The following is an 11,709-nucleotide window of genomic DNA, read 5'->3' on the forward strand; positions in this document are numbered from 1 at the left end:
GATGATTTTGGTTTGTTTTGCAGCCACAGGACCTGCACACCTTGCAGTAACTGAACTCTGTAAACCAAAATATGTTGAAACTGGGTCATGCAACAAGAAAATTAACAGAAGAACAGAAGCAAATCTACAGGAAAATGGCTGAAAAAGGAAAGATGAGGTGTTAGAGAGTTAATCCCATACAGCTTATGACAAAATTTGATCCGAAGTGATTGATGGCCCTAATCACGACCTTTTGACCTCCCGCCCCTCCCCCCCGGAAGCGTGTAATGAGCGTGACGAATCGTATCCGGAGAAGGGAGGTGGGAAACCCTCCGCGTGACGAATTATATCCTGAGAAAGGGGGGCGAACCCCGGAAGCGCGCCATCTGTTGCTAACCGTGTCGAATTGCATCCTGAAAAAGGAGGGGTGAACCCCCGGAAGAGCGCCATCTGTTGTTGGGGGAAAAAAAAGTTTTTAGAGGGAGGGGGAAACCTCCGGAAGAGCGCCATCTGTTGGAGGGGAATAAAAAAGCAGAGAGGTGGACCCCGTCACAATTTCTAAGTCACACACACACAAGATGGATTTCCTTCTGCAGCCCCGCAGCGTTCCTGTGTCCGATGAGATCTGCTCTCCCAAAGAAGAAGGCTTTGAATATGACATATTCAATCTCGATCCGGACCTTATGACCCTACCGGAAATACTCCGGAAGTGTCTAGTCATTTTCAGACCTGTTGCGTCATGTTCCCTAAGCACAGCGGTGATGCAGCAGCTGATTCTGTGATGTATAGAGAGACAGAGCGGATGTAATTTTACTTTCTTAAGCTGCACCGGCGTTTGTAATGGAAATAAAGAGTGACTTCCTGTAGAGATTTCAATAGTAATTTTATTTTCCTATAATACAGACGCAGTAAAAAAAAACAAAAAAAAAAAAAAAAAAAAAAACTATCCCTTAGTGAATACTACTTTTCCTTTTAAGAGACTGAAAAACAAACCCGCGACAGGCGATCTTGTTTCACACTCACACACACACACACACACACACTCACACACACACACACACACACACACACACACACACCGCGGGTCAAGGAGAAGTGAGACAGCAGATATCAGTTTTTTCTCAATGCTTATATCCTATAACACGCCCCCCGAAAAATATTATTATTATTATTATTATTAAAACATCTATATGAGGTAGGTTTTGCGCAGCCTGCTCCTTGTCAGACCAAAGTAGAGAGTTTTTTCTTCAATACTTTAACAATAAGTTTTCTCAATAGATAGAAAATGATGACGCTGAGGAGTCAACAGCCGATATTATCATTGCTTGTAACCCGGTTTCGTACATCTCCCGATAAAACAAGTCTTAGCGGGGAAAAAAGCTCATATTCGAATAAGTTTATTAAAGCACCCCCCTCTGTGGGAAAGAGTCAACCATGAGGCGAGTTTTGTCAACAGCAATTGTCCATTTGGTAAAACAAATATCCGTCTCAAAGTCATATTTTACCGTTGCAGAATGTGGAAAACAGACGGCGTTCGCAAGAAGGCAATCAAAAAAAAAAAAACAACCCTCTCTAACTATTGGTATTGTCAAGAGAAAGATGCGAAAAACAGATGCTTCGCTAGACTAGGATAAAATGAGAGAAGAAAGGGAGGGGAGTCGATATCTGTGACAGTTCTACCAATCGCGAGGAAGAATTCGTGAATATTATGTCAGCATTCCGTTCAAACAACGCCGCCGATCACACACACACACACACACACACACACACACACACACACACACACACACACACACACACACACACACACACACACACACACACACCCACCCACCCCGCGGGCCAAGGAGGAGTTTTTTTCTTCAATACTTTAACAATAAGTTTTCTCAATAGATAGAAAATGATGACGCTGAGGAGTCAACATCCGATATTATCATTGCTTGTAACCCGGTAAATAATTTCGTACATCTCCCCATAAAACAAGTCTTAGTGGAAAAAAGCTCATATTCGAATAAGTTTATTCCCCTCTGTGGGAAAGAGTCAACCATGAGGCGAGTTTTGTCAACAGCAATTGTCCATTTGGTAAAACAAATATCCGCCTCAAAGTCGTATTTTACCGTTGCAGAATGTGGAAAACAGACAGCCCTCACAGGAGGCACCATAGTTAAAATATTTAAATTTCAACTAAATTTGTAGTAATGATCAGATTTCCTCACTTATCTACACCACACTCCTTGTCCTTGATTTCTTATCGTTTCTTATCGTTCCTCTGTCCCTTAATAGAAACCACATATATAGAAACTATCCTCCCTTTCAGTTGTCTTTTGCACTTCCATATCGCAAAGCAGTTACTGTAGGTTATTTTCTGCTTATGCATTAATGTAATTAATTAACTTATTTATCCTTAAGTAAGGTAATGACTTGAGTTCTAATGCTTTTTGTCTCTTGAGTTAGCTGTCAATGTGGGATTTTTTTCCCCTTTTGTCCAGTTAAAAATGCCTTTCATTCTTCAACACAGCTTAAACTCTAATAGGTAAGCTTTCTTGTAATTTCTTAGTTCTGCAGGCTTCTTGAAAGACATCCGAGACTCTTCTTTGGATGCTGGCTGCCTTTTGTTTTGTTTTCTGTCAAGATGATCCCACACCGCTTCGATCATCTTGAGGTTCGAACCCTGGAGAGATCAATCCATGACTGATGCGTTGTTTCATCCAGGCATACTTTGACTACATTGGCAGTATGTTTGCGATCATTGTCGTACTGAAAAATGAAGTTGAAGCCAATCAGACACTACGTGGTATTACATGGTCGATCAAAATCTGGTGGAACTTTTCTACATTCATAATTTGATTAATTTGGATAAGAGCTCCAACAACACTGGCTGAAATCCAGCCTCAAAGCACGGTAGAGTATCCACGCTGTGTTAAAGACGGCTATAGACATTCACTGTTGTATCTCTCTTCGGACCTCTTCCATGCATATTTCAAATTTGGATTCATTACTCCATAAGACATATTACAGCTGATTTCTTTTTCCAGTCAATTTCTTGTGTAATTTGGCACACCTCAGCCTTATTTTTCTCTGTTCTCCTTCCTTAAGAATGGCTTATTAACAGCCACCCTTCCAACTCAGATAACTTTTGATGAGGTTTCATGAAATGTTTACAGCACTCGAGTTACTCGCCACGGCCATCCTAAATGCTAAAAACACTAAACTTTAATTCTAAATTACGTAATTAACGTTAACCAGAAAAAACAAGCCAAAGTCGAAATGTTGCTGAGCTGACCTGTGGTATGCTATGTCTTCTAAAGCACGTATAATGTAAACAGAACTGGTCTTTGCACAGAAGCCTGTGGAGCTTCATAATTAACCTCAGTGTGTGAAGAGGACTCTCCATTTAATAATAGCTGTAATAAAATGTTCTGGCCGACGGTGTTAAACGCTGCACTTGGGTCTAGCAGGGAAGATTTCAACTTTTCAATACGAATGAAGGCTGCAAACTGATTAGATTAATGTCTGATGATCTTTTCCGTGCTTCTTCAAGTTTGTAACACCAAACATATTAAAGGATGATGTAAGGCTCACAGGAAGAGTTTAATTAGACACACATTTACTATTTTTCTTTATACTCTTTCTTTCTTGACATGTTTAATATGATTACTATCAGAGGAGAAAATGAACCATGTGTAGTCTAAAAACTTTTTTATTTAATCAAACTGTAATGTTGTTGAACTCTGACGGACGTGTCTTTTAATCTTGTCAACAAATCCTTAATCATCTAAATCTGCCATTTATCATCTTGTAAAATGTTCCCTCTGCTTCTGTTGCACATCTCCCCCCGGACACTCTCTGCTTCACCAGCCCTGTGCAGCTGGTTCAACCCCTGCCTGCCTCCTTAAACTGGGGTGTTTAAATCTCTTTACCTCTGTTGTGAACTTCACACAAAGTTTGTGGTAACAAAATCAAACTGACGAGGATCTCGTTTGAAAAACACACACACTCACGAGACAAAATAAAAACAGACTGCTCAAAGCAAAAGCAGAGCCCTCACAGCTGGTAGTACAAACACAGTGACAACGTGCGTATTAGATACCCTCAGTGCCAAAAGCATAAATATGAAAAAATGTGATCACCAAGAATATCCTAAAAATGGCATTGAGGTGCGTGTTACAGTAAAGAAAAAAAAAGTAGCCAAATTTTCATCGGAAAATGTTGAATTTTAGTAAAAACAATGCTCTGTAGTTTGATACTGTCGTTACAGACAAAGCAGATGTTTAAAGCCTTTGGACGCACATTTGAAATGCACTCATTCTCCTTATCAGCTGGAAACATTAAAGCCGTAAAATGACTTTTTCAAACGGATAAAAACTATTGAACAGCAGCAATGTTGAGCCTGTTTCAAAATTTGAATGTACATGTGTTGAAGGTGAGGGTCTTGTTGAATTATTAAACATACTTTCTTTAATTTTTCGAGCCACAAAAACAACAACTTTTAATTTTCTTCTGCTTGAGTCTCGGCCTCGGGTAGCTCTACTTATCATTGCTCAGTCAGTCGTCTGTTTGTGCTACTTTTTTTCAAGGAGCAGTGGATTATTGGTAAGGGTGACTTTATGTGTTTAGCTACTTAAGTGGAAGTACTGTGGAAAGTTTTACCTTACATACATAGATCTACCAGTACAGCTTCTGAGGTAACTGTTTACAAAATGTTATAATCTATTCAAAGGTTCTTTGCAATTTTACATTGATAAACATTATCCTTAACACATTTGGCCCACATAAAGTACTATGGCCATCACACGGTCATTTAGAATTGTTTAAATAACTCGTGTCTTAAGTCCTTCCATCAAACAGAAAATTAAAAAAAAAAAAACATGGTTCACTTTTATATCACAAAATGTTAGAAATATAAGCCGTTCATAACAACCTGAAAGGTTGGGAGTTTAAAATGCAAACCGATGGAAGCAGAAGTAGAAGACTATAATGTCTCAGAGCACACGGTGTCTATTAATGTGTAGACATGTATAAATAAGAGCTTAATAAAGATGCTTAATTTCTTAAGAAATAAACAGGTGGAGTGATCTTTATCAAAAGTGGATGTTGCATCTGTGGCTAAACCACTGTACCCAAAAAAAACTTTAAAAATCTACTGTGTGTGAGGCTGTGTAAGTAAAGCTTGCCCTTCACACCTGCGTGTAATAAACCATTTGTTGGGGGTTGTGGATTTGTCACCTCAGCATTGTGAAAGTGGGGAAACATGTTTCTGGCTGTGCATAAGATTCCTCCTTACAACTTAGAATCTCAGTTCTAAATGAAATTCAGATGTTTTTTTTAAGTATGGCTAATGTATTAATTGACTTCTAAGGCACACACACACACACACACACACACACACACACACACAAGAACAAGAACAACACAGAGAAGAAGAAGAGGGGGTCGTTTTACTACACATCATAAAAACGCAATCATTCATCTTCCAACTGTATCTTTCTGTTCTGGCTTTAGAGTCATAGGTTGTTTACTGAGCCGTACTTTGGGAGTCATACTGTTGTGATACTGAGGAGAAAAGGGTAAGGTTTGATAGACTAAACCCTTACACACATAACTTGAAAAACCTAAAGAGTGTCTGAGACTGCTAGCTGTGTTGTTCAGCATTAAACTCATCTACAAATGTGTTAGTAAAGAGCGACTTGTACTTCTGTCCCATTAAGCAACGGTTTAACAAATTTCACTGCAAACTATAAAAGGAATCTGGATTTATATAGAACATAGTAGTGATGGATTAAGTGCAGGAAACACTAGTATAAGGTGTCTATTGAACAAATCTCCTTCAGCGTTCAAAATGACCAAAGTGAGGCCTACAGGCGTTTCTCTCGGTTGGTTGTGTTCAGGGAAAAAGCAGCTAAATACACTGAGACTGCTCCGCATTGTTAGTGAGTTAACTCTGGATATCTGTAGGTTTTGTCAAACTTGGAGTGAACAAAAGCAGAAAAACAGTAAAAAGATGCAGACAGTGAAAGTCTGGTTTATTTCATGAACACAATGAAACATTTTACAGTCCACAGAGCAAAGTAGCATACATGATAAATAGATACACATAACATGAGAAGTAAAACTCGTCGTCTTACCACATGTTATATTCTGTAAACTTAAAATAACCGCAGAAATTAGAGTTTAGTGTTTTAAAGTCATTATTAAAAACATGAGTCAACATTACTGAAGTGACGCTTTAACGATGCGTCTTATCACCGTGTTTATGATGATAAAACATGTTCTCTCGTTAGTAGTTGTCTGCGCTGTCACTTGTCATGAAAATGTCCAGAGCCAGGGTTCCTCTTTAATCACCATTGATCATTAATAGGGTCACAAAAGATTTGTCACATTATCCCCATAAACAAAATGCTTTTATAGAAATCATTGTGATACAAATATTTAGATTCTTGATTCACAATGTGCACGAACTCAAAATCTTTAGAGGTTCATATTTATAAAGTATCGCAAATAATACATTTATACCATTGTATGAGCTACACTTCTTGTAAAAACTGATTGAAAAAAGCTCCTGTCGTGACCTTCCTTCTGTGAGGACACACACACACACACACACACACACACACACAGAGAGAGAGAGAGAGGGGGAAGATCATTAGGATTGGAGGCGTTTTTGGATTTTCACTTATTGTTGGCTTTACAGTCACATAAAATTCATTCCAATTTTTTTGCCTTTGCTTCAATTAAGGTGTTTCTTTAAATCTACAGCAGCTTCCTTTTCAAAAAGTTTACTGACATAGTAAGGAAGTAGCTAGGGAACTCAGTAAGTATGAGCAACAACAGCTTAGGGACTGTTTCTACAATAAAGAGGAATTCATCATCATCTGCAGTTCATCAAAAAAAAAAAAAAAAAAAAAAAAAAGTGCCATTAAAAACAATTCAGCAGATCCTCAAAGTATGGATACAATCTGTTTTCAGCTGTAGAGGTACGCTTCATGTACTTATCAACATGCAGTTTAGAGGCTTGCATTAGAGTGCTTTGGTACTTGGGCCTCTTTTATTTAGCACGGTTATACCATTGTGTATTTAGCTATATAAATATGCTCAAGAGTCTATTGTATGTTTGTCATGCAATTAAAAATTCAAAAATATAATTTTTAAATCAGTAACTTTGCAAATTTAGCGCGGACCCTCACCCCTCCCTCCGGCTCCCACGGCCCCGCTGTCACCATAAGACTCATACTCTTCCCCCACGTATGCTGCTATTTCCCCGCGCCCCAATAATTCTTGTCCTTTTTCTGTTGCAGCCTCCCACAGTCCCGTTTTCGGCGTTCCTGCGCGACTCATCTCCCGGTCCCTTGGGTTCTCGAGTTTCACGCGTGTTTTCCTTCTACCCTCCCGGGACACCTTCAGTTAAAATAAAGTTTATTTTCTCGTACTCCTGTGTGTGTTGGCTCTGCTTCTGGGTCCAGCTTGTGCGCTGAACTTTGGTTCATGACACTAATAGTTTTAAATAGAGCACCACAAACAACAGGTATTCCTTTAGAAATAAACTTTTCTTGTGTTACTTCTAAAAACTACAGATTCTTAACTCTGCAACAGTTAGACAGAGTTGGTTACAGTTAGGCCCTCAACAGTCAGCAAAACAAGTCATAAAACAATAAAAGAGGCTGCCTTATCAAGAGCATCCCAGCACTGTAGTTCCATTACAATCAGTTTCCTTTATTTTATCTTATCATGTCAGAGGCCAACTGAAACCAAGTCCACCTATATAAAAACACCCCATCAGACACACAGTAGTTTCCTCAGCACTTCACAACTGCCGCAAGGTATAGCGTTTTAACTTTTTATTTTTTCGGATCCCAGACACAGCGGTGTGAGGTAGTTAGCACACAGTTTGGACGTGTAGAAAACATTGCTTGTTTGGAACACATCAGCAGAGAGGTAGAGTTCATAGCTGTTCATAAGAGTTTAATTTAATCAAACCTCATTTTACGGATCTAAGAGGCTCCTCATCACTAGCCAATTCACCATTTTATTTAAATATCTGAATTTTCGGAATGAGGATCCAAGCGGGACACAGAGGCTGCTTTAACGCACCAGAATGCAAATATAAATAAAAGCCTGACTATCCTGAGAGCCTAGCTGCAGCGAGACCTTTCTTTCACACGGATTCCTGGATGTGCGTCGGATCCGACTTTGCTACCCGCACAGAGCGTTTCTGACAGTCGGGCGCTGCTTATACAATAGAGAAAAGCAACAATACACCGTGTTTCTCTGCTCCAAGGTAAGGATGTCTGTTATACCCAGCGCATAAATGTCTCTGTGTTAACGCTGATTATTCAAACCCTGTTGAAAATGTGACACATTTGTTATCCAAAAACATTTCCTCTAAATTTGCAAAGTTACTGATTTAAAAATTATATTTTTGAATTTTTAATTGCATGACAAACATACAATAGACTCTTGAGCATATTTATATAGCTAAATACACAATGGTATAACCGTGCTAAATAAAAGAGGCCCAAGTACCAAAGCACTCTAATGCAAGCCTCTAAACTGCATGTTGATAAGTACATGAAGCGTACCTCTACAGCTGAAAACAGATTGTATCCATACTTTGAGGATCTGCTGAATTGTTTTTAATGGCACTTTTTTTTTTTTTTTTTTTTTTTTTTTTGATGAACTGCAGATGATGATGAATTCCTCTTTATTGTAGAAACAGTCCCTAAGCTGTTGTTGCTCATACTTACTGAGTTCCCTAGCTACTTCCTTACTATGTCAGTAAACTTTTTGAAAAGGAAGCTGCTGTAGATTTAAAGAAACACCTTAATTGAAGCAAAGGCAAAAAAATTGGAATGAATTTTATGTGACTGTAAAGCCAACAATAAGTGAAAATCCAAAAACGCCTCCAATCCTAATGATCTTCCCCCTCTCTCTCTCTCTCTGTGTGTGTGTGTGTGTGTGTGTGTGTGTGTGTCCTCACAGAAGGAAGGTCACGACAGGAGCTTTTTTCAATCAGTTTTTACAAGAAGTGTAGCTCATACAATGGTATAAATGTATTATTTGCGATACTTTATAAATATGAACCTCTAAAGATTTTGAGTTCGTGCACATTGTGAATCAAGAATCTAAATATTTGTATCACAATGATTTCTATAAAAGCATTTTGTTTATGGGGATAATGTGACAAATCTTTTGTGACCCTATTAATGATCAATGGTGATTAAAGAGGAACCCTGGCTCTGGACATTTTCATGACAAGTGACAGCGCAGACAACTACTAACGAGAGAACATGTTTTATCATCATAAACACGGTGATAAGACGCATCGTTAAAGCGTCACTTCAGTAATGTTGACTCATGTTTTTAATAATGACTTTAAAACACTAAACTCTAATTTCTGCGGTTATTTTAAGTTTACAGAATATAACATGTGGTAAGACGACGAGTTTTACTTCTCATGTTATGTGTATCTATTTATCATGTATGCTACTTTGCTCTGTGGACTGTAAAATGTTTCATTGTGTTCATGAAATAAACCAGACTTTCACTGTCTGCATCTTTTTACTGTTTTTCTGCTTTTGTTCACTCCAAGTTTGACAAAACCTACAGATATCCAGAGTTAACTCACTAACAATGCGGAGCAGTCTCAGTGTATTTAGCTGCTTTTTCCCTGAACACAACCAACCGAGAGAAACGCCTGTAGGCCTCACTTTGGTCATTTTGAACGCTGAAGGAGATTTGTTCAATAGACACCTTATACTAGTGTTTCCTGCACTTAATCCATCACTACTATGTTCTATATAAATCCAGATTCCTTTTATAGTTTGCAGTGAAATTTGTTAAACCGTTGCTTAATGGGACAGAAGTACAAGTCGCTCTTTACTAACACATTTGTAGATGAGTTTAATGCTGAACAACACAGCTAGCAGTCTCACACACTCTTTAGGTTTTTCAAGTTATGTGTGTAAGGGTTTAGTCTATCAAACCTTACCCTTTTCTCCTCAGTATCACAACAGTATGACTCCCAAAGTACGGCTCAGTAAACAACCTATGACTCTAAAGCCAGAACAGAAAGATACAGTTGGAAGATGAATGATTGCGTTTTTATGATGTGTAGTAAAACGACCCCCTCTTCTTCTTCTCTGTGTTGTTCTTGTGTGTGTGTGTGTGTGTGTGTGTGTGTGTGTGTGTGTGCGCGCCTTAGAAGTCAATTAATACATTAGCCATACTTAAAAAAACATCTGAATTTCATTTAGAACTGAGATTCTAAGTTGTAAGCAGAAATCTTATGCACAGCCAGAAACATGTTTCCCCACTTTCACAATGCTGAGGTGCCAAATCCACAACCCCCAACAAATGGCTTATTACACGCAGGTGTGAAGGGCAAGCTTTACTTACACAGCCTCACACACAGTAGATTTTTAAAGTTTTTTTGGGTACAGGGGTTTAGCCACAGATGCAACATCCACTTTTGATAAAGATCACTCCACCTGTTTATTTCTTAAGAAATTAAGCATCTTTATTAAGCTCTTATTTATACATGTCTACACATTAATAGACACCGTGTGCTCTGAGACATTAAAGTCTTCTACTTCTGCTTCCATCGGTTTGCATTTTAAACTCCCAACCTTTCAGGTTGTTATGAACGGCTTATATTTCTAACATTTTGTGATGTAAAAGTGAACCATGTTTTTTTTTTTTTAAATTTTCTGTTTGATGGAAGGACTTAAGACACGAGTTATTTAAACAATTCTAAATGACCGTGTGATGGCCATAGTACTTTATGTGGGCCAAATGTGTTAAGGATAATGTTTATCAATGTAAAATTGCAAAGAACCTTTGAATAGATTATAACATTTTGTAAACAGTTACCTCAGAAGCTGTACTGGTAGATCTATGTATGTAAGGTAAAACTTTCCACAGTACTTCCACTTAAGTAGCTAAACACATAAAGTCACCCTTACCAATAATCCACTGCTCCTTGAAAAAAAGTAGCACAAACAGACGACTGACTGAGCAATGATAAGTAGAGCTACCCGAGGCCGAGACTCAAGCAGAAGAAAATTAAAAGTTGTTGTTTTTGTGGCTCGAAAAATTAAAGAAAGTATGTTTAATAATTCAACAAGACCCGCACCTTCAACACATGTACATTCAAATTTTGGAACAGGCTCAACATTGCTGCTGTTCAATAGTTTTTATCCGTTTGAAAAAGTCATTTTACGGCTTTAATGTTTCCAGCTGATAAGGAGAATGAGTGCATTTCAAATGTGCGTCCAAAGGCTTTAAACATCTGCTTTGTCTGTAACGACAGTATCAAACTACAGAGCATTGTTTTTACTAAAATTCAACATTTTCCGATGAAAATTTGGCTACTTTTTTTTTTCTTTACTGTAACACCCACCTCAATGCCATTTTTAGGATATTCTTGGTGATCACATTTTTTCATATTTATGCTTTTGGCACTGAGGGTATCTAATACGCATGTTGTCACTGTGTTTGTACTACCAGCTGTGAGGGCTCTGCTTTTGCTTTGAGCAGTCTGTTTTTATTTTGTCTCGTGAGTGTGTGTGTTTTTCAAACGAGATCCTCGTCAGTTTGATTTTGTTACCACAAACTTTGTGTGAAGTTCACAACAGAGGTAAAGAGATTTAAACACCCCAGTTTAAGGAGGCAGGCAGGGGTTGGACCAGCTGCACAGGGCTGGTGAAGCAGAGAGTGTCGGGGAGATGTGCAACA

Source organism: Rhamphochromis sp. 'chilingali', assembly GCF_963969265.1.
Source record: "Rhamphochromis sp. 'chilingali' genome assembly, chromosome: 16".
NCBI lineage: Eukaryota > Metazoa > Chordata > Actinopteri > Cichliformes > Cichlidae > Rhamphochromis > Rhamphochromis sp. 'chilingali'.